Raw genomic sequence first — 24,787 nt, 5'->3', positions numbered from 1 at the left:
TACAGTTTGCATTATAATAAAAGCTTGTCGCCAGACTTAACAATCTGTCAATATTTAATAACTTTAAATAAAATTAAAAAAATTAATATCAGTTTACTCAGTTAAATTGGCACCTACTAGTTTATTATTAACAAATCACGCGACAAGCTTTTATTATCATGCAAATTGTATAATATATTGAGGTTACAACTTCATAGTAAGAATTTTAAGGGGAAATTTATTTTCTTCTTTTTAAAGTAAGTATTTAAATAAAAGCTTTTTTTCAAAAAGTTTTTTGCTTATAATTTATTTTTCAATAACTTATTAACAATTTCTCTTCTTAGGTCTGCTGGAAGAAATATCTTTAGAGATAAGCAGTAGCTGTTGTCTTCGTCTTTATTTATAAGTATAACTTGTTACATGTTTTTCGTGGGCAATAAACGGTTAAATAAATAAATAAAAATTGTTAAAGTATTCAAAAACGCTAGACTCTAGTCACAAAACCACAGAATAGTGCATTAATAAATCGTAGAGTTGTTAAAATGGTTAGTTGGATATTACAGCTAGGAGATAGTTACAAAGTATTCGCTTACCGACACCCCGGGTGGCTCTAATAGAGGAAAATCCAGATACTGTAACTGAATACACGCTGAGAGCAGTTTTCCGCTGAAACTATCAGATGGGGTATTGCTGACAAATAATAGTTGATGTAGTTAAGCTTTATATTTATTTTGTTCTGTCTGCTTATTTTTGGAATAAAAATTTATCAAACGAATGAAAAAATGTACAATAGCAGCTTTAAATTGATTAATATCTTAGGTACGTATGATGGTTTTGTATGAAACAACCATTTGTTAAATATTATAAACGAGCTTTTGCCCGCGGCTTCGCTCGCGTTAAGAAGTATTATTATATACAAACTTTCATCCCCTATTTGATCCCCTTGGGGTTGGAATTTATCAAAATCCTTTCTTAGCAGATGCCTACGTCATAACATCTACCTGTATGCCAAACAGCTCGATCCGTCCAGTGGTTTGGGCTGTGCGTTGATAGATCACTGTGTCAATCAGTCAGTCACCTTTGAGTTTTATATATTATATAGGTAGAAGATAGATTATATAGGTTCTATTTTCTTTACTTACTATCAATCTTTAGTTTTATAGAAATAAAGGCTTTCGCATGCACAAAAATATTGCAAACAAAATGTACGCAAAGTCAATAATATATTACAGTTATTCATGTGCTGCATTTGCGCAGAGAATAAATTCCTCTCAGGCTAAGCTGCGGTTACAAGCTGGGAGAGCTATATTTATTACACAACAAAGATGTTTATAGGCATTCCGTTTATCGAAAATGCATTACTTCCTTAACAACGAGATCCTTCGGAGCTTAGGAGAGCTTTCTCGTGCGCACAGAGAAACATATTGAGACGTATTGGTATTTTATGTAGTCACTCTGAACATTCGATAAGATAATTTTGTCTTACTTAACATTAAATTATTAAGTACATTGATTCTAAATAGTGTTTATTCCTTTTTTAACACGTTAAAAATTGAATAAAGCTGTGTTTCTCAACCTGTGGTCTGCGGAATTCGGGGGTCATTTTTGACTGTGACCGTCGTTATCATATTTTTTGACCATGACAAACAAAAAGGGGTTCTTCATGAAGTTCTATGAGTGTACTAATGCAGTTGACGTATCTGTGAGTTTATAATACGTCTTTTGATTTTGTGGGGGAGACCGAGGTATCATTTTACAATATTTGTTTGGATTTGTCTATTGCTTGTATAAAGGAAGTATGGTATTAGCATAAAGTTAATATACCTAGCGGAATAGAGAAACAAAGGCCTGAGCAAGAGAGATGTCACTATAAGTAACTGCGTGGTAAAAAGAGACGTGTGATACATGACAGCAGCACTCTTTTTTTGACCTCCAGTCGGCACGTGCCGCACGTTGACAATTTAATCTCATAGAAATCATATTCAATCATGCTTGTGTAAGTGTATACGTACACATATTTTTCACACAGATGAAAACCAATTTTGGTTTCATTAGCACGAAATCTCAGTGCCAACTGCCATCCAATCGGCAGTGATTTTATTTTGACAGCGTACGTGTCCGGGTAATCAACGATGTTTCAAACGGCGCCGGTTTATTCGCTTAAGCCGACGGCCATTGGTAGTGAATCGCTTTTCCATTGTACCCTCGTATTTAAATTGGATAGCCATTTTTACGGTTCGATAAACTCGCAAAAAGTGTTTGTTGTGTAGCAGATATACTATCAGAGAAGTTGATTCCTATTTCCTAGGCAGATGGCGGACCTAAGTAATTAGTCGCGTTAAATCAAACCCATCCGACCAATCACAGCTAACATAATGACGTGGGAGAGCCATGCTTCGGCACGAATGGGCCGGCTCGATCGGAGAAATACCACGTCCTCACAGGAAACCGGCATGAAACGGCGCTTCCGCTGTGTTTCGCCGAGTAAGTGAGTTTACCGGAGGCCCAATCCCCTACCCTTTTCCTTTCCCTACCCTCCCCTATTTCCTTCCGTACCCTCCCCTATTCCCTTCCGTACCCTCCCCTATTCCCTTCCCTACCCTCCCCTATTACCCCTTAGAAGGCCGGCAACGCACCTGCAGCTCTTCTGATACTGCGAGTGTCCATGGGCGACGGAAGTTGCTTTCCATCAGGTGACCCGTTTGCTCGTTTGCCCCCTTATTTCATAAAAAAAAACATTGAATTGATAGCCGACCAAAAATAACGTAGGTCCGTTAACTGCCTAGAAATCAATTTCCTCGACGGTACTATCAGAGAAGTTGATTCACAGGCAGATGGCGGATCAACGTAACAACGTAATTTGGTAACGTTATATCAAACCCAGCCGAGAGATCACATAACTCGACCAAATGACATAGGATCCTCAGCTGACTGAATCAACTTCTCTGAAGTCTGACTACACTAATAGTATAGAGTATAGACTATTATCGATAACAAGATCCGCTTTGCAATTCTTTTCTGAGAAAAGCAACTTTTCTAACGTATTGGACGAGGTCAATCAGTAATGGTAGTGGTAGTCAGGTAGCGGCTAACAATCTTATACGAGATTTATACTCGCGCCTCGTGGCTCGGCTCGCGGCGCGTCTCGCAGCCCGCGTCGAAGCGCGAGTGTAAACACAAAGCTCGCGTCCCCCTCGAGCTCCTTTGGAAATCGCTCCCGACGCGAGCCGCGCCGCGAGACGAGCCGCGAGCTCGAGTTTACACTCAGGGCTCGCGGCGCGTCTCGCGGCTCGCCTCGTGGCTCGTGCGCGAGTGTAAATCGAGTATGAAAGACATCACATTGATGGAAGACGAGTGAGATGACACAAATCAAGCTGCAATTTTGTTTTCAAAACTATTTATATTCTATATTTCCGTTTTGAATTAATAACAAGTTTAGTCTAATTACTACGCAGTAATTATTAGCGTCAGTAAACGAAAGGTAAACGAGAAAGCCAATTTTCTCAATTTGTTTACATGTTTGCGATTGTGTAACAGTGAAAAATACTCACCAAATTAACTCAGTTTTATTTTGGGAATGATTGGTTTGATTGGATGAGAATGATTAGCTTAGTTAACTTAGCTTACCTTATTCTACAATCTACGCAATGAATTGCTATACAGCGTACAAATGAATATACATATTTATTTTGTTTGGCTATGTTTAGATGTGTAACGTACCCATATAACATAGCGTGTGTCAAATACGCTTGAAATGTTTTTATTATTCGTAGCTTGAAAACCTATAAAACATAATCATATCGCCATATTAATAATTTAGAGTGAATTGAGATTTTGATTAGGGCTATAGTTATAAATAATAATACACTAGACAACGAGAAAAGACAAAGGGTTTTATAGTCTCAACATGCACTTTCAGAGAAGTTGATTGATAGGCAGATGGTGGACCTACTTATTTTGGTTGCGTTATGTTAAACCCAGCCGAAAGATAACGTTCATTGACATAGGTCCACTGACCTCTATTATACAAGTACGCTGGACTTATGATACCCTTTGAAATGACAGCTTTTTTTTCAGCACCCCCAATGCGGGGGAGAGAACTAAATCTGACGTAAAAATGACGTTTGAAAGTTGCCATATTGGCGCTGATAGCAGTAGTGGGAGTACTTGGAACTAATGCTAGTTTCTACAAGCAATAGCGATTAAGCGGCCATTTGCAAGTTACGTCAGATTTAGTTCTCTTCCCCCGCATTGGGGGCGCTGATTTCCCTTCAAATAGGCACAAAAAACAGTTGGGTATCATAAGTCCAGCATACTTGTATAATGGAGGTCAGTGCATAGGTCCGTCAACTGCCTATGAATAATATTCTTCGATGGTTCATTGTACAGTTATTAGTTGTTAGTTCTACTTAGATACTTAGGTAGATCCAAGAAATTCATCATGGTAAAGAATACTTTCAACGACTTAATTGCAATTTAACGAGAAATAAAACAACTAAAGCCCTTTATAAAGGGCCACCTGGTGTTTTATAATAATTCTGTTATTGTAAATAATTCTATTCAATAAAGTATTTTATATAGAAAGTACAGACAGGCTCCGACCGAAAACGTGAAAAGTTCGATGCATTGATTTGAATTTTATAACAGCACATTTCAATTTTAAACTCTATCCTCCATTCTAAAGGCAGACGCCCTCTACATAATTTATGTATTTAATTTGTTTAATCAACACCTGAGTAATTTAAAAAGCAGGTCAAAAAGAAGACTTACTTCTATCCAATAATAAATTTCTTTGTTTTATTTTGGAGCCTAAGCTATCATTTATTTTAGGTTTAGTCTGCCCTTATAATAAGGGACAAAGCCTACGCTGCCCTATTAAGCCAGCACTTAGTATTAGCACTAAAAGCTTACCCATTATTTATGTAGAGTTTAAATAGGGTGATGTTACAAAGTTGTCCTATATAATTTAACCGAATTAATTTTCATTTTCACATAGACGTGAATTGTTTCTTGATATACATACATATTACATCATAATTACTATCGGACATCGGCCCTCGCCTGCTCGCGCCATAGTAGCAAATAGTAGCCAAATATCCATATGGAAAATATTCGGCCCCTCGCAGGCGCGGAACCGCTGTTAAAAGTTACCCATCCCTTTTAATCTGTGCAATATATAGGTAATAAAAATTATTAAACTCAAAATTAATAATGTTGTAAACCTTATTTTAAAATATTAATTATTTCTCACTTTTTTGGTAAAAAAGTGGGTCCCGTGCGAGTTTCTTACGCCGGTTCTTCTCGCCGGGTTAGTTCCCGAATCGGTGGTAGGGCATCATGTAGACTTTCAGAAAACATTTGCAAAAATTTATTCTGAATTAAAAAAATTAAGTTTCAGTTTTGAGTTGTGCTGAAGCAGTAAACGTGAGAAAAGTATCGTTCCGAATCATTGTTCCAAAACCGACCCAGCCTCTCAACTCAGGGTCAGTGCTAGTTCATCTTAATGACACTTACTAAGGATATACACTTGTGTATCATCCCACAAAAAAATATTATTAAGTTATGAATGCAGACTTTGTGTTCTTTAGAATTATTTAGAACAAGATAATCAACAAACATAAGCGTTTGCGTCCATCAAAATCTTTAAAATTTTCCTCTATCATAGAATTATCCAAATGACAAAACAAAACTCAAAACATTTCATACAAAAATCTTGCTCGTTATAACTTACTATTCGCGGAGCAGAATTAGTTTCGTACAAGTGGTAATGAGTGTGTACAGTATTAATTACACTATCTCAGTGCCTCAGGCCGGAGGGTGTCTCATAATTATACAGCTCGTAATGCCTTCATCTGAAACGCTTGATGTTCGAAAATAATAAGCAAATTTATTTCATTACTACTAACATTCAATTTGAACTTAGCATATATTATGTCAAAACATCCAATTACGGGAATTTTAAAAGTTCATACTACAAAAAATCTTGTTATTGGCATTCACATTATTTTTAAACAAAAAACAAAGGTGCCAGGAATAGGATGACTGTAATGGTAAGGAAGTTTGCCCTACTCACATAAAAATGTTTAGGTACCTAATTGGCAAAGATATCTTAATTCTGAAAAAGCCTTCTTGACAAATAACGGTAAAGACCCCTTGAAATACGTTTTTTTTTAATGAAATAAGGGGGCAAACGAGCAAACGGGTCACCTGATGGAAAGCAACTTCCGTCGCCCATGGACACTCGCAGCACCAGAAGAGCCGCAGGTGCGTTGCCGGTCTTTTAAGAGGGAATAAGGTATTAGAGGAGGGTAGGGATGGGAAGGGAAGGGAATAGGGAAGGGTAGGGAAGGAAATAGGGTAGGGGATTGGGCCTCCGGTAAACTCACTCACTCGGCGAAACACAGCGCAAGCGCTGTTTCAGGCCGGTTTTCTGTGAGAACGTGGTATTTCTCCGGTCGAGCCGGCCCATTCGTGCCGAAGCATGGCTCTCCCACGTATCCATACTAATGTTATAAATTATGCGAAAGTGTGTCTGTCTGTCTGTCTGTTACTTCTTCACGCCCAAACCCCTTAACGATTTTTGCTGAAATTTGGTATGGAGACACTTTGAGCCCCGGGAAAGGACATACGATACTTTTTATGCAGGAAAAATGTACGGTTCCCGCGCGATATACGAATTTTGGCGCAACGGAGTTGCGGGCGTCATCTAGTACACTATACAGCTTTAATAATAACCTTAGTATAATTAATTCAAATTAAATTTGCAGAAAAATTAATAACTTTCGTAAACATTTTAAGCTTAAAATTACTAGTAAGAAAATGCCGTAACTGAAAACTCAACAGATATTCCCTGAAGAGCGTTGTTTGATTTCTCTTACGGGGCAACAAGGGTAAACTCTTAACTATAGGGCAGCCGACTGAGTCAATTTGACCGGGATTTAAACTGTTACATGACCTACTAGATGTTCTGTACGATACTTGTTGGAAATGCTGAAAATGGTAACTTTAAATAATTGTGAATTTATTTATGAATGATAAATGAAAATGGAATAGAATGGAAAAAAAATAATTCCAATTCAGCAGAATATGGTAACTTTATTACGGGTGTGTAAGTGTATTAATCCATACTAATATTATAAATGCGAAAGTATCTCTGTCTGTCTGTCTCGCTTTCACGCCAAAACTACTGAACCAATTGCAATTAAATTTTGTACACAGTTATTCTAGAGTCTGAGAAAGGACATAGGCTACATTTTGATGTGGGAAAATATCTTATTTCCATGAAAATATCGATGAAAATTAATTCGCATTGCGCGTGGCCAGTGCTTATCCCGGGGGTCCTGGGTTCGAGTCCCGCAGGCGGAACAAAAAGTTTTCAATGTTCCTGGGTCTTGGATGTGTATTAAAATAATATTTCAAAAATCTTAAATATATTTTATGTATAATATTATAAAAAAAATCCAGAAGTATATCGATGCAATGAACATTTTAGTTCTAATACGATTCAACAGATGGCGTTTTATTTTTTATTTTTTGTAACATAGAACTAATCATACTTCTTAGTTATTATGTTTTTGTTTATAGTTTTTAATACGTTAGAATATTATGTTTAATAATATTATCACTTGGTATAATGATAATCAATCTATCTTATCAGAACTCCTACTGCATTTCTAATATATGTGACAAGTTGACAACAGAAGGCGCTCTAAAATAAAGGAGTTCGAGTGTACCGTGTTGGCCTATTCCATCCAGAAAATATATCAATGCAATCAACATTTTAATTCTAATATATGAAAACAGATTGCGTTTTATATTTTACTTCATTATTGTAACAGAACTAATCATACCTACTTTATTATAATATATTGTTTTTATTCATAACTAGCTGTTGCCCGCGACTTCGTCCGCGTAGACTTTAGTTTATAGCGCGCGGTGTCAACAAAATTTGTGTCAAATTTAAAAACTTTTTAAAACCCTGGTAAGTGGTACCCCTGACCCCTCTAAGGCCGCGCTACACCGGAATGGCAGCGCTAAAGGTGCTTGCCTCGCTGCTGCCATTCCGGTGTAGCGCGGCCCTTAATTAATCAAAATACCCAAAAACAGCTGTGCTGTGTGCACATAATCTATACTAATATTATAAATGCGAAAGTATCTCTGTCTGTCTGTCTGTTTGTCAGTCTCGCTTTCACGCCAAACGCCAAAACTACCGAACCGATTGTAATGAAATTTTGTATACAGATAGTCTAAAGCCTAAGAAAGGACAAAGGCTACTTTTTTACTGGAAAAAAGGGTTGTAAGGGGGTGAAAATGCGTAAATTTGTTCAAATTTAGTTAGTTCCAAAAATTCATAATAGATGGCGCCGTGCGTCTTCTACATCGCGCTGACGCTTGCTCAAAAGTCTTCAGTCTATAAGATGTGGTATCATCTAACATTGAAGTTTCGATTTTTTTCGATTGTTTTATCTATTCTACGGTATTAAATAACTCAGTACTTTATCTGTGCAGTGACGAAACCTTAAAACTATCAATGATAAATAGTTTATGGGTAAAGTTGGGTAATTGGGGGGCTACATAAAAAATATAAAGTTTAATATAAAAAATTAAATACTTATTGTGTGCACACTGCACAGCTGTATTGATTTAAGGGGTACCAGGGTTTATTTATAAAAGCTTTTGACACCAATTTTGTTGACATCGCGCGCTATAAACTGAAGTCCACGCGGACGAAGTCGCGGGCAACAGCTAGTGATATATAAACTGAAAAAGTGAAGACGGATTGCCTATTCGTAAGTGGTAACATTCGCCCTTAGTATTACTTCAACACAATTTGTGGTTAACCTAAAAATAATAGCATAAAAAGTAGCCCACGATCATTGATAATCCATACTAATATTATCCATACTTCCATACTAAAATTATAAATGCGAAAGTATGTCTGTCTGTCTGTCTGTCTGTTACCTCTTCACGCCCAAACTGCTTTTTTTTTTTTTTAATGAAATATGGGGGCAAACGAGCAAACGGGTTTTGCTGAACCGATTTTGCTGAAATTTGGCATGGAGATACTTTGAGTCCCGGGAAAGAACATAGGATACTTTTTGTCCGGGAAAAATGTACGGTTCCTGCGCGATAAACGAATTTTGGCGCAACGGAGTTGCGGGCGTCATGTAGTATTCAATAATAATTTTGCAAAATATGCTTATAATCTATACTTGAAATTGTCATGGTAAAGTGAAAAGTTTTGTTACCTTAATCATCGAGACAATTGACGTCCGAAGGTTTTGACCAATTAAGGCAAAGCAAAAAAACGTTAAATATCTAAGCCTAATAACTGTTAACTATGTTTTTTTAGTTCTAGGTAATAGGTATTCAAAAGCTACACAAAATTATGTGGCAAAAAATCTAGTCGTGTTAAACAAAAGTCCTTTTCTTAAAAAGCAAATTACCATTTTCTTTTCCAACAAAGGGGAAGTTGTAACGCGCTGTCTTCCGAAGTTAACCCTCTCGAGTTAGCCGGCGACAAATGACCGCAGTCGTAATGTCTCTAAAACAACGGAGTTGTTTATTATGTTTATTCCTACTTCATTGTCCTCGCGAGACCAAAATTGGGGTACGCTATTAACCCTTAGTCGGGGTCGGTTTGACTCAATATGCTTTTTAGACCGCTTTGACCCTTGATGAAAAATAGAAAACGCTTAGGCTTCTGCTTATTTGCATATTATTATGATATACAAGTCTGTTTGTTATCATACAAACGACCTCTATATTATTATTACACAAGTTACAAGAAGTTGCAATACAGAGAAGGTAGGTATAGGTATGCCTGTCCAATATTATAAAATAATAAATTTATTGAAACGTCGGGACTCGGGCGGGAATTAAAGAAAAGTGCTCCGCGATAAATTTTGACTATACAATACGTATAAATAATAGGTATGTGTAATACTTGCTTATACCTAAGAAAACAATTATTTATTATACACTGATCAGTCTCGCTGGAACTCGAGAACGGCGGAATTTTTAGATGCCCAGCCGGGCTAGCACGGCCACCAATAAAAATGCGAAAGTATGGACAAACTGTGGACATAAGCGGTCCGTTCCGATCTTTACCGCGGCTAATCGCGACCGACAAAAATTCAATTAAAATGCCACTTTATGACAGACTATAATATTTGTCATACAGTAAGATATATTATTTGAATTTTTATGATTATAGTCTGGCATAAAGTGGCATTTTAATTGAATTTTTCGGAATGAAAAAAGATCGGAACTTCACCTTAAGTTTATCTCCACAGTTTGTCTATACTTTCACATATCTACTGGTGGCCGTGCTAGCCCGGCAGGAAAGGTTTATATTAGGAGACAAGCGATATGAAGTTTACCGGGTCATTTATAGTACCTTAGCTACCTTGTACGCTTCCAGTTGAGTATATCTATAATATGACGATACATACTTTTCCTCTTCTCCTAATTCCTACGCTCATAGCAATGATTTATCTTGTAACTGAAAGCTATTTCAGTCTGAAACGATTTATATTTGATATGACTGCGTTGCTAGATACCGACTGTTATCTAACGAGAACAGCCACAATATCGTTTATCACTGCACAATAATAACAGCTATATATCATGTAGCTTCGCTCAGTTAACTTCGTATTCATAATTTAGTATTAGGTATTTGAGTATTGGAGAGCTTTTCCATTATCTTAGTAATCATTAGCGGAATTTAATTCCAGTGTCCACTGACTTATTAACAGGTCATAGATACATTACGTTTTATCTTTTTTATGACAAGAAAATGCAGTGAAATATCTTGCGCGAGATCCTTTCAGACTGGGTTTCTTCTGCACCGAACGATGGTAAATAGGCGCAACTTTATCCGCCAAAAAATCGCTACCAGGCTGCAAGCTAGCACGTCTTTGATTATTACTGAAGTCATAGCCATGTTTTTTTAGCACGAAAAAGCCCCCCCAGGGGCTCGCGACTCCCCCAGGTTGAAAAACACTGCATAATAGTATAGTTTGACTTATGCCATATTGTATATGAGGCATTTAGGCTCAAATCCATATTTCAAAATTACTTTTGATCAACTTGTTCAGTGAAAACTATTTTTGACTGATTTTGCTTGTCAATAGTACTTTTGACTGGTTAAGATTTTGATCGCTTCATACACACTCCATTATATTATATAGTATGAAATCTTTGGTACTAAGTTCTAAGTATACGCAAGCTCTATTCAAGTTTTCACAAAGAATTATTCCCCAAAGAATGTTGAATGGGAAATCCGATCAAAGTTCCCCGACCATCAATCACGTGAGCGTGGATTCACAATTCCCAGCAAACACTCAATACTTTGTTGCCTATTTGGTTTTTATAACTTCCTGTAATGAAAAAGCATTTTCATGTAGAAATATTATTATTGACTTGATGTACGCAACTTCGTCCCTGTATTTTTTTATACGCGTGGAATTTGTATGTTTTTCCGGGGCGAAAACTATTCAAAGATATATTATGTCAATGTGGTGCCTTGCCACGAGAATCCAAGCATTCTTAAAAAATTTCTTTAGGAGATTAAGCGTGAAGAGGTGTTAGACAATATTAGTATATACAAACATACGAAATGTTTAAACGCTCTCAACCCTGAATAAGTGCATTATATTAAATAATAATCATAATGTTACCATAAATATATTATATTTTTTTACGATTGCACAAAAACATTAGCGAAAAAAGTCTTAATTCCAAAATGTATAAATTTGAAAAAGAAGTAAGTCCAATCTTAAATCAACAAACAAAATGTTGAAAACAAAGATTTACTCAGTAAATAAAAGTGAGTATTGAAGCAGGCACTGTGATAATAATAATTAAAAGTTGGTTTACGAAGTTTTACTTACCTATAAAAGCGTTTGGCAAATTTCATGGCTCGGGTCAGTCGGGATGGACCAATAAGGAAGTTTATGACGACAAGAAAAATAACCCAGATAATATTCGGAAATAGTTATCATAATATTGTTATATTTCTGTCTACTCTGATATTGTCCTATGTGCTAATTATATTTGTGTGAATGAATAAAACATTCGTGATTTTCTACAAGAACTACTCTTTTCTCTTTCTTACACAGACTTTAATATTAAAATATCGAAATTTTAATAAAGCTAATTAAAATTTAATAAAGCACGCGCTAAACCCGCGCAATGCCCGCGCGCGTGTTTTCCCATACGCTATAGTAGAACACGCGCAGAACACGCGCAAGTCTGACCGCGCCCTTAATGTATCACATACATTTTTAAACAGCTAGTAAATAACAATTGACAAATGACAAGTGCAAATTAATCACAATTTATATTTTATTAATTAGTTGATCTTTTGAATTAATGATAAATAAATAGCTGTACACAGTCAGTAATTAATTCAATAATTCTCCTTTTAATGTACGTTTTAATAATTATCAGTATCGTAATTAATTAAATGCAGCCTTAATGCAAATAATGAGTGGGCTATTAAATTAATGACGTGGGAGGAATGGGCCGGCACGACCGGAGAAATACCACGTTCTCACAGAAAACCGGCATGAAACAGCGCTTGCGCTGTGTTTCGCCGAGTGAGTGAATTTACCGGATGCCCAATCCCCTACCCTATTCCCTTCCCTACCCTCCCCTATTCCCTTCCCTTCCCAAAACTACCCTCCCCTATTACCCTATTCCCTCTTGAAAGGCCGGCAACGCACCTGCAGCTCTTCTGATGCTTCGAGTGTCCATGAGCGATGAAAGTTGCTTTCCATCAGGTGACCCGTTTGCTCGTTTGCCCCCTTATTTAATTAAAAAAAAAACCGGCATTTTGAGAGCCGGAGTAGAAAAGTTGCATTTATGTGTGTAATGTAGGTGTGTAAATTTTTGACTCTTCTTACATTTAAACCCAAGTCTCATAAATCCAAGTAAGTATTATTTTGCTTATTATGAAGTCCTTTCAAATCCGTATACTATTATAAATGCGAAAGACTTGCAGCTCTTTTGATGCTGCGAGTGTCCATGTGCGACGGAAGTTGCTTTCCATCAGGTGAACCGTTTGCTCGTTTGCCCCCTTATGTCATTAAAAAAATTAAGACTTTATTTAAAGTACATACGGTGAATTGTGGTATACGCTTGGGTTATTAATTACTTCAACATGTCATTTTATACGTTTGACACGCACTTAACGCAATTTAATTATCGCGTAGGTTAATTAAAGCCTTTATCAATCAGTGATTGGCTCTCGAGGAGTCCGGTTTCATTAAGCTTAGATAACCAGGTTATTACGTTAATTATATCCGTCACTAATATTTTAATTGCGTTAATAATTATTGAATTTTGTAGGTACTAGATGAGCTAATGTAAAATTATTGATTAAAAGTATTACAATGCGGTACTCACAAAACTATTAAGTATAATTTGCAAACAATAGTCTTCAACTCTTCACAACTTTTCTCCAAAAGCTTTTGATGCAAAATATACCGATAGCTATTGAAACGACATAGCCGTCGAAATATTACCATAAGTCATAACTAACCTCCTAGCTGGCGCTAAAATTTTATCTTTATCCACAATTTGGATTGCTAAATTAAATAAATAGTGAAGATTCATCGTTTGAGGTTCTAGTGCGGTAACGAGGTCGGGGTTCACATCCCTCCAGGGCTGCCAACTAACAATCTACAAGGAAAGTGGCAGCCCTGGCTGACGTCAGCGTCCCGGGGTCCGCGCATGCGCACGCTCGCCCCGCGCGCCGTCACTAGCAGCGCAGACCGAGTGCACGCTACTCGCTCGCCCGCCCAACTTCGACACCGCGACATAAACTTTCGCAGCCAGTGAGTTTCACGGACTCGATAGTGCGATTCGTTAATTTTGATGGTTTCGATAAATATGTGGTTGGATGATTTTTAGGTGAGTTTTTTTGGTAGAAATATTGATGTTGTATTTTGTTTTTTCGATTTTAGCTACATTATTTTAGTTAAAAAAAAACAATTGTAAATAAAAATCAATTTTCAATGTCACCAAATTTTTTCGATTTTTTTTATTTTTATAGAAAAAAAATTCAAGTGCAGCAAATACTTTGGTTGCGTAACTAGGTTCCGAGCTGCGCCGAGACCGAAATATGCGAGCCGTGCATAAACTAATAATACGTTGGTGGACTTCAATGAATTTGAACACTTCGTTTAACATTGTTAGGTAAACCCGTAATACTTCAAAACGTCAAAAAAGGTTTTATTTTAGAACGCTCTAGAATTTAAAATTTGTTACAAAATAATGCGCAGTTCATATTTCCACTTTATTAATAATTCATTAAAGCATTTTTATTGCATCCATTTGATAAAAAATGTGCGTTTCATTTTATATGTTTTTTAAAAAATATAGATTTAATTGATAGGATGGTTACAGTATTTTTTGTTTGCCGGCAATATTTCAAAATATGGCTTTTTGTACGAGTAATATATATTATATTTTTAAAACCACATTATCTTTAGTAGCTTCTGTAAAATTTATCTCAATCTTTTCTTTCATTCTTAGGAATCAAAAAGCTTTACAAAATGATATTTTGACAATTAGGCGAGCTGAAATAAAAAGCTTTTCCACGATTCCTCAATTTATTAAGAGGTATTGTCGTAACGGAATTACAGACTAATTAGAAATGATCGTGTCTGTCAGGGCTGCCATTATTCATCAAGATTCACGAACAAAAACGTCTTTGGGCTAAGAAAAATTTTGTGCAGGTAGCAACCCTAGCTATGCGAAGACAATATCAAATTATCTGTTAGGGAGTGGGGCGGTAAATTTTTTATTGCTCTATGTTTCAGTCGTAGCAATTAATACGATTAAATGTGTGCTCTTGTTCGCGTGATTAACGAAATTGTAGCAGATTTTATGGTATTACTAGATTGAACAAGCTTACAACTATAGGTTCCGTAACAAGAGATAAAGGGGTTTATAGAAGTATAGTTATAAAGACTCTGTAGCTCTTTAAATTTTATGCAGCATCTTAAATATATGAAAATATATTTTGAACTGTTTTTTATCATACTTTTTGCACACATCAGGGTACAGATAGTCTTCTTCTTCTATATATATCAACGCACAGCCCAAACCACTGGACGGATCGGGCTGAAATTTGGCATGCAGGTAGATGTTATGACGTTGGCATCCGTTAAGAAAGGATTTTGATAAATTCCAACCCCTAGGGGTTCAAATAGGGGATGAAAGTTTGTATATAATAATACTTCTTAACGCGAGCGAAGCTGCGGGCAAAAGCTCGTTGGATACTATATTTCAACTAAATTAAAATCACTTCAGTGGTTTTGCAGGTAGGCAATAGATAAAGTGACTTGTTTTAATATATTTGCATAGCGAACATTTTTCCAAGAAAATGTTAGTTAAATCTTTCTCCGATTTTGAGTTTCTCTGATTTTGAGTTCAGATTTTTTCGAGAGGTTTGGACATTTAATACGTATTAGCTTTACCTTTTTTATTTTTATACTCCCCCTAACATGATCAGGGCTGTTTTTTTTTATCTTTTATTTATATCTTTTTCATTTTTATCTTTTTCTTTTTTATGTAAATTTTCTTTTACTACTTTCTTACATGGCTTTTATATCGTATTGTCTTTTTACAATATTCTTTTGTTTTCTTATTTTACATTCTTACATTTTACTTGTTCATTAATCATAGCTTTACCTTTACCTTTATAACCCGTAGCAGATATTAATTGGAATAAGTTAACTATTACTTTATTTAAAGTAAAATTAAACTCGTAAAAGTATTCTTTTTAGGTCGTTAATGAGAAAAATGGAGCACATAATATTCTGGTCGAAGAGCAATGCAGGATAACATGTAAGCACACCATTAATATGCACGACCAACATGCCATTTGCAAGATTGTCCTACTACTCGGAATTTCAGATAACCTCAAAGTAAATTATAGGGAGGTGTCATGTGACACAAGCTTGACATCCTCCGGCTATATTTCATCCCACTGGATGCCACTGGCTTACCAATATCATCATTGATTTTGTGAAACACTATTAGTTATTGAGGGGCTGTTTCAGCACTTTCTGATAAGTACCCGATAGGCTATCCACAACTTAACTTGATACATAGAGTATGGAGTATCTGTCAGATAAATTGTTGATAGCTTATCCGGCACTTTATCAGGAAGCGGTGAAACAGGCCCTAAGTGTTTCAAATATCTTTAGTATATTGAGATGTTTTTGGATTTTAAAAACCGATGCCTGCCAAATAAGTATAGGATGTAAAATGCTAGGAATAAGGTGTTCCTTATTTTAATGCTTTTATCAAAGGAATTTAAAAAATCAATAAAAAATCATAATTATTTAGATTCTTAAATGTGAAGATAATAGTGATATTAAAAAACCTTAAATTCGAGCACGTCGTGAAATCCAGTAAATAATAATAAAATAGAAGAGTTAGGGCCTGTTTCACCACTTTCTGATAAAGTGCCTAATAGGCTATTCACAACTTTTTTGACAGATTCTCCATACTTGATCTGTCAAGTTAATTGGTGGATAGACTTATCAGGAAGTGGTGAAACAGGCCCTAAATAAAAATAAAATAGAAATATATCAAGCACGCGCAAAAATTTGTTTAGAAATAAACATTAATGAAATTAATTAAGCCTTGTTAGCTGTTTTACTGTATTTGAGATTTAGATGTTCTTTCATCTAATTGTTTATTCACAAAGAGAACTTCGTACGTTCAAGAATATGTTAATGTTACGTTAATGACAAAGTCCACTTAAACTCCATTCGAGACTGGCGTACACTTCACGTTACTGAGATTTATTCACAAAGTTCCGTTGGAACACGAGGAAACACCTTAAGGGCAAATTTATAAAACAACGTCAAATATCCAAGATAAATCTTAATTTTCCGCTTCCCTTTGGATTAGCTGTCCGAAATCACAAAGTTTTTCCCTCGTCGGGACGAATGAGACCGTGATCTCATAGATTTTAATATTTAAACACAAAATTAATGACCTATTGAAATATAAATGAGGCCGTCTGAACCTCTACAACAATAAAGGAAATATTTAACCTTAAGATCCATTACCTATTTCATGAATTATTTATTCTTTGAAGAGTATTATCTATGAAAAGATGTTTAAATTTCACGGAGGGTGGGCTCGGCCTGCACGTTTTGTATAATCCAAGAACGAGCCAATTTATGTTTTTTAAGCAGATACCTACATGATATGGCAGAACTAAGAAATAAATTGCTTTTCTTTTGTTACTTGTTAATGACACGTTTTCGCCACCAGAATACAGCAGCGTTCGTAAATAACATTTGATCTTTCATTCGTATTAGGTATAGTAAGATTTTTAATGTTTACCTTGCCATGTTTTTTTCATAATTGAATATCTACATTTGCTCATAATGGAGCAATTAAAGTCTATTATTTTCCATGATCGACGTAAATTATGTTAAACGCAGCTTCGCATGTAGCTAATCATGCTTATCAATTTCTTCGATCAGGTCTATCGTGGAAAAGGCTTTTAAATTGACACACAAAGACATGCCGAGTTCTAAAATTTTAATTTTCAACTGAATGAATACATAGAGGGAAAGGGTATTCATAATTCTGAGACGCAAAGGAAATAGTGAACGTTAAATATGCTGCATTTTATTGTCAGCCGTATCTTTGAGAATGTTGAGAGCTCGACTTCTCCTACTGAGCGCTAGTTATCCGTCTTATCTAGATTCTAGATGGAGAAGTCGCGCACGTGTGTGAAAATTTGAACTGAGCGTGTTGATTTGAACGTAGATATTTTCTTCAATACTTTACACTTTGTAAAAGTGGATAATATCTTCGTTTTTCTATTGGCAGCAACGAAAATTGTCGTGGGGGTTATAATAACAAGAAATAAGTTATGTTTGAGTTCTGAACGAATCAGATGTTATCAGAACGTCCTACGTGTTACTTAATGATCATGGGACCTTACTGATAAAAATATTAAACAGCTAATAACTATACAACGTCCTGCTTGTCTTTGTCTGGCACATTGACAAAATAATATAATGACAGCGGACCTTGAGTAGTTATACGGTGCGTAAATATATTTTTAATAAGATGAATAGTTTCTAGTCTAAACCTATGAATGTAATATTATAATCAATCTAGCTTTACTCTGGTTTACAAAAGAAAATATTTATAGACCTTTTTGTAGATTAAGATTTATATTACGACGCTTATTCAGCCGATTGTAGTAATACAATCGGCTGAATAAGCGTCGTAATATAAATCTTAATCTACAAAAAGAAAATCTAAATTCGGCAGACCGAAAAAAATGGATTGAATATATTATTTTAATGAAAATTTACTGCAGTAATAAATACTATTTATGTTCTCGCAAACTTTTCGCGTACCTCCAATATTAATTTCAATGGGGCGAAAACAATATCCTGATGAAAAGATAACTTTGCGAGAATTATCTTCTGTGCAATTTTATCGTTTGTAGCACGTGTTTATTTTAAATTATTGCGAATTTCTTTAACACTTTGATAAAAAAGTTGCACGTGGTCTAGTGATTTGGAGCAGCTGGTTTTTTACTCGGAGGTCGGATTCGATAATCCTTACTATTTGAAACAAATAAAAATGTCGATTTTGAGATTGGTTACGACATTGCAGACTCATCTCCTAATTGTCTGAGGTAAGATATAGATCCATTTGTTTGAAGGATATGTACAAAGTCGGTCTGCGCCTGATATCTTGTCTAATTTTTCGTGTTAAATCATTCGTCTTGCATAAGGATAGTAAAGAAATTGCGAATACGTTTGGTCACAATGCCTCAATTTCAATTGGCCACCGTCACCGAAATCGGTGTGGGAGCTATGATAACAACAGAGTATTTATAACTCCAGTCTAATCTGAGGACTGGTTATGTTTATTAATTAGATCGGGATAGATAGGCTAAACCGATCCAGCGGTCCCCCATTATCGCATTGAGGGCTTAAGCTTAATAATTTATCAACCGTTTTCCAAGTCTATTTTAATACGACAAACATCTGTATCTATATTTCATAGAATGGCGTTGGATAGGTATCCGCTTCACTTACCACGAAAACTTTAAAATCGTCATCGAAATCCCATCCTTAACAATATTGTGAATGTGTGTGAGTATGTCTATCTGTTACCTCTTAAGGGGGCGACTAACCCTAAAGTGTCGATTTTATAATTCATTTTTATACTTGAAAATAAGCCCCGAATTGTTTCATTTTTAAAAATTAGATACTACATTATATTTCCGAGAATTCGATTTGAGCAAAAACCCGATATCTTAAAATTTTCTCTATAGAAAAAAAATTACAAAGATGCATCTAATTTTCACGAATTTTTCATTTATTGACATAACCGTGCATTGAACTAAGTTAATATTTTAACACATTGTATAAAATTCTATCATTGAGAGATCGACCTAGCAGATTTTTAAAATGTTGTATATTTATCGAGTTATTGAGAAAAAAATAATTTGGCGATGAATCCGCGTCGTCCTTTTTCACCTGGCATATGAAAGACGGGCGTAAGTGTGAAGAGAGAAGGACGATGTTTGATTTTTTGGGTTAGTCCCGCTCTTAACGCTTAAACGGCCGAAACAATTTAGATGTAATTTGTTATTTATGAAGAATGAAGATAGAAGATCTTAAAGTAGACGGGAACGGGCATAGGATAGTTTTTGTTCATAAAAAATATAGTACGGTTTTTACGGTACCCTCGCGATAAACGAATTTTGGGCATCAAGTATAACTATTTCAAAGGCAACGTTCCTGAAAAACCAGCTATTGGCACTATTTAATAGTCATTTGTAGTTATCATGGGTGCAATTAAAGCCAGTCTAGTCAAACATTTGGAAAACAGGAACACACAAGCGGACTGCACTATCAACTTTACAATTTAGATTTCTGAGAATTGTTAGGAAGTTCTACGAAGTTTTTAATGTATAAGGACAAGTTGTTGTGTTGAATACAAATCTAGAATTCATAAATTATAATTGATGATTATTTCTACCCAAGAGTGGTCTACAAAAAATACTTTTAGTGACCAAATTAGTGATCCACAAAAAATATATAATATCTATCTACTTCTATAATTATGTTCTATTTCATGGTACTTGAATAAATAATAATGAAAAAAAAACGACTTTATGCAGCAAAATGTTTACCGTAGAAATATTTCGTAGACGTAGCAAGAACTCATTGTGTGTAGTTAATAAAAGTTAAACATTAATTTTGTAGATGAATTTAAGTTATTCAGATTCCAGACAGCGAAGTTTAAAGTAAGTTGCATTCGGGGAGCAATTTATACGTAAATTTTTAGTTTACCTAGGAGTAACTACTAAAGTATTATCTACAGCAATTTTTAGGAATGACGTCGACTGACGATATTTTTATTTTTCCTTTGTAAGTACCTATATTAGGGGAGGGGAAGGTGCTATTTGTATAGTCATTTGAGCGTCATGGAGACCTAGTAGGTTTTTTATATAAAATAAAATATAAAATATATAAAATAGATTAAAAAAATAAGAATGTTTTTTATTTTAGCGGTGGGTTCAGAAACTGCAGTCATTTTAAAGTTTTGAAAAAGAAAATATATTCAGAAAATTGCTTATATAGGTAAATTATAAATATATTTTAGACAACAAGGACTAAATTATTTAGTTTAATGCAAAATAAAATATCTGCGAAGCTTAAGGAAAATATGAAGCTTTATTTTTTATATTTCAAAATGTCCCTAAGGCTTACGTAGCATTTGAATCGTCAATGCTTTGTATGGAAGCTTCTTTGGGGTATATCTTAATCTGACAGATCCGATGAAATTTCAATATTCAAAAAAATAAAAAATAACCCACCACGTGAGAAATCTGATTTCTATACACGTCATGTCGGAAGCCTATAATATAAGCCGCTCGAGCTTGTCCCGAAATCCCCTCTTCCCCTCCCCAACTACTACTTTCCCACTTTATAAGATTACTGAGGAGTACATTTAATTTTTTTATTCTTTTAGCCACGGATTTTGGTCGTAATTTCGTCGTCGTCACTTCTTAGATATTATTTTATGAGAAGTTCTATCTAGTTTGCTCAGCAAAACTGGTTATGACACTTAAGCGTAGTGTACAAGTACTTTTTTCCTCATTAAACTCCGAGGAAAATACGATAGGGCTTGAATTGTGTAGGGTCATCTTTTTTAATCTGACTAGCTATTGATACAGGGGTCTTTGTTGAATAAATCTTTACTTTTTTAGCTTGTGTGGAAACAGCGTTACACGATTGTAATAAAAAAGATATGTTTCTGAGTTCATTGTTGAATTATGTTATCTATAAATCCATACATCTATAATACATCTATATACTTAAAAATAAAATTGGAGTGCCTGTTTCTAATATTGAAAGGACCGTTTTTTACTAAATGCATATGAATATATATAGGTACAGACACCAAAACAATTTTTTTTTACAATTTTTGTCTGTATGTCTGTTTGTTCCGGATAATCTCTGAAATGGCTGGAGCAATTTTGACGGGACTTTTTTAGGCACATTGCCGATGTAGTAAGGATTAACTTAGGCTACTTTTTAACCGACTTCCGAAAAGGAGGAGGATATATTTCACTTTTTTATAAAGGAACCTTAAAAAGGGGATTTTTTTTTCTCTTTTCTATTATCTTTGTTATCACATTTTGCTGACGCGGATGAAGTCGCGGGCAACAGCTAGTTTAAAATATATTCTTTGGTATAGTATCATAGAATAGAATATAGATAGCAGTAATCAAGAGTTTGGTGTGCTACCTAAGACGTTTGCCAAGTTTGTAGTACAATTTAGGCGGCGCGGGTGGTTAAACTTGTTCATAAATTAAGGCTTCTAACTACTTACCGGCGGAATACTTAGTTGAGATACGACTTGATATACGATATGTGGACTATTTGTAGTAGTTCTATCAGAGAAATAGATGATAGGCAGATGGCGCGACTACGTGATTTGGTTGGGTTGCGTCAAGCTTAAAAGCTTACTGATATCATTAGCTCTCATTCATAATAATAAAGAAAATTCTATAAATGCAAAAGAATTAATTTCGTTAATAGGCTCTATCTTATATCCTTTATGTCTGTTGCTCGCCTCCGTGGTCTAGTGGTATAGAGCGCGACTCTTGACTCGGAGGTGGTGGGTTCGATTCCCGCGTTGGAAATATGTTATTTTCAAGTTTGGTTAAGACAATACAGGCTGATCACCTGATTGTCTGACAAGTAAGATGATCCATGCGTCGGATGGGTATGTGAAAAGTCGGTCCTGCGCCTGATCTCTCGCCGGTCGTGTCGGTCTTCCGTCCCACTGAGTTATGAGAGTAAAGGAATAGAGAGTGTGCTCTTGTGTACTGCGCACACACTTGGGCACTATAAAATTACTCCTGCGTAGCTGGCCTGGTTTAAATGAAACCGGCCTCCGTCACCGAAACCGGTGTGGGAGCTATTATTATTATTTCGCCTCATTTACGTGTATTTAATCCCCTGTGTAATTCATTTGTATTGAAATTAAATATTACTCTTCGTAGATCAACATCATCACATCATAGGGATACGTCTGCAAAATTTCAAGTTTCTGTTGTAAGGGTTTGACCAGTGTGCTGATATACTAGTTTTGCTTTATTATTATGTATTTAATAATAACATAATGTTTTTGATTTTTAATGATGGCAATTATAGTTTTTTGTCAAATATACAAAGTCATAAACATGTTTTCTTTCTTTCATGTTACGTGAGAGCACGGGACAATAATTTCAGAGACAGAAAGTTAAAATCTGCCACAAACTTTTTATCTTGTAAGCGTTCTTTAAGAAATTTCGGAATTTCCACGACGAGAGCTTAGGGAAAGTTTTCATTGTGTACGAAGTTACGCCCATTCACAGGTATTTCAGTTTTAACAATAATATTTTTAATACAACTGATAAATAACTTCAGAATAAGTTGGAGTGCTTTCATCACAATACCCGAAGTATTGTGCTAACTTTATCGTTGAATGTAACCTTATGTAGTGTAATTTTACATAATGTTTAAAAGCAATTTGAAACGTAGGACATTTCATGTATCTATAGAAAAAGTGAATAGTAATTTTGGATTACTATAAAAAGTAAAAGGTATAAAAAGTAACTATGAAGGTTTAAACATATTATGCAGGACACAGGACAAGTCAAGTGCTACCAGACCGTCTTAACTTGAATAGTCTTCAAAACATTAATCTAAAGGGAAAGTCTTAAGTCACTTTCATACTCGGTTGGTCCTCAACTACTGAGTAATATTATGTATTTTACGATAACTATTTTCATTCATATGTAAATCCTCCAAAGGAGTTGATGACCGACCAAAGCTCGTAAAGAAGCAGATGTAAAAAGAAACAGCACATCTAGTTGCAAACAAGATTGTTCGGGGACCTCTTTATGGCTATCGACAAAATTCTCTGCAAAATGGCCCCAGTTTCAACTTGGACAATTTGAGCGAGATTTTTTCTGGATTTAAGTGTTATTTTGTTTTTTTTTTCTTATTGTAGCTGTTGTGTCTTAGAATCTTAGAATATACTTATATCGGAATTCTCTGAGTTAATAGCGAATATTAATTATTAATAATATATTTTTTTCTATTCTATTCAACTGTGTAATAAATTAAATGTAAAAGTATATATATTTTATATAATTATAAAAAAATAAACTGGTTACAATTGCATACTCTCGGGACAACAAAACAAAACAGTGAGTATTATGACAAAAATGTTCGTTAAAAAAGGCATTTTTTAAAGCAATTTTTGGAAAAATAGTTAACCCATCAATCCCCAAGCGGCACCCGGCTGTCGTATACGGCATAACAATTGAAAATCTATTGTGTATGCGATTCCCACGATCGAGGTATTAAACTAACTATGCCAGAATCCATTTCATGTATATTTTATTTCGACGGCATACAATAATTATTACCCCCATTCAAGGTAATAATTATTTTTTAATTTTTTACCCAATCTTTTCAATCCAATATGATTGGAGATGGCATTGTAACCTAGTTGTATTGTAAGTTTCAATAGTCGTGCCAATAAATTGCACTCAAATACGAAATCAATATTTGTTTATTTGCATTCCAAAGCGCTACACCGATCGTGCTGTTGAGATGATGACTGACATCGAATGTTCCAGATTTATTAAAAGTGACAGCGTACATAAATGCAAACTACGGATGAAAAAAACCTACAGCTTGAATGTAATATGACCTCCTTTTTTAATGTGGGTTATACAACTTGTGGTATAGTCCATTTCAATTTTATTAATGTAAAACTAGCTGTCCAGGCAAATGTTGTTTTGCCATGTAAAGTATTTCGCCCATATTATTTTATTGAAGTGACTAAATAAGTACGTCACTATGGCAGCGTCCATCGCTATCCCGTCGCACAAACAATGGTCGCCGTCAGTCTCGAGTTGTATAATAATTTACTAATATTTTTATTCAAAAAAATATGCACTTATCAATACAAAAAGTAGCCAGTAGCCGATTTTCAGATCTACTGAATATGCATATAAAATTTGGTAAAAATCAGTAAAGTCGTTTCGGAGGAGTACGGTAACTAACATTGTGACACGAGAATTTTATAATATACGAGCTTTTGCCCGCGGCTTCGCTCGCGTTAAGAAGTATTATTATATTGTACAAACTTTCATCCCCTATTTTAACCCTTTGGAGGTAGAATCGATCAAAATCCTTTCTTAGCGGATGCCTACGTCATGTCATCAACCTGCATG

At 35.2% G+C, this 24,787-nt stretch overlaps 1 protein-coding gene across 1 annotated transcript in view; it reads left to right on the top strand.

Moving 5' to 3' along the window:
* Nucleotides 1-13,763: 13,763 nt before the first annotated feature.
* LOC121730993 overlaps nt 13,764-24,787 on the top strand; it is a 145,888-nt gene continuing 134,864 nt past the window's right edge. The window contains exon 1 of the mRNA XM_042120272.1: nt 13,764-13,896. The gene's annotated coding sequence lies outside the window, so the exon portion shown is untranslated. The remainder of the gene's footprint in view (nt 13,897-24,787) is intronic.

The sequence above is a fragment of the Aricia agestis genome, chromosome 10 (genome assembly GCF_905147365.1).
Source record: "Aricia agestis chromosome 10, ilAriAges1.1, whole genome shotgun sequence".
NCBI classification, from domain to species: Eukaryota; Metazoa; Arthropoda; class Insecta; order Lepidoptera; family Lycaenidae; genus Aricia; species Aricia agestis.
This window is presented reverse-complemented; position numbering and strand designations above follow the sequence as displayed.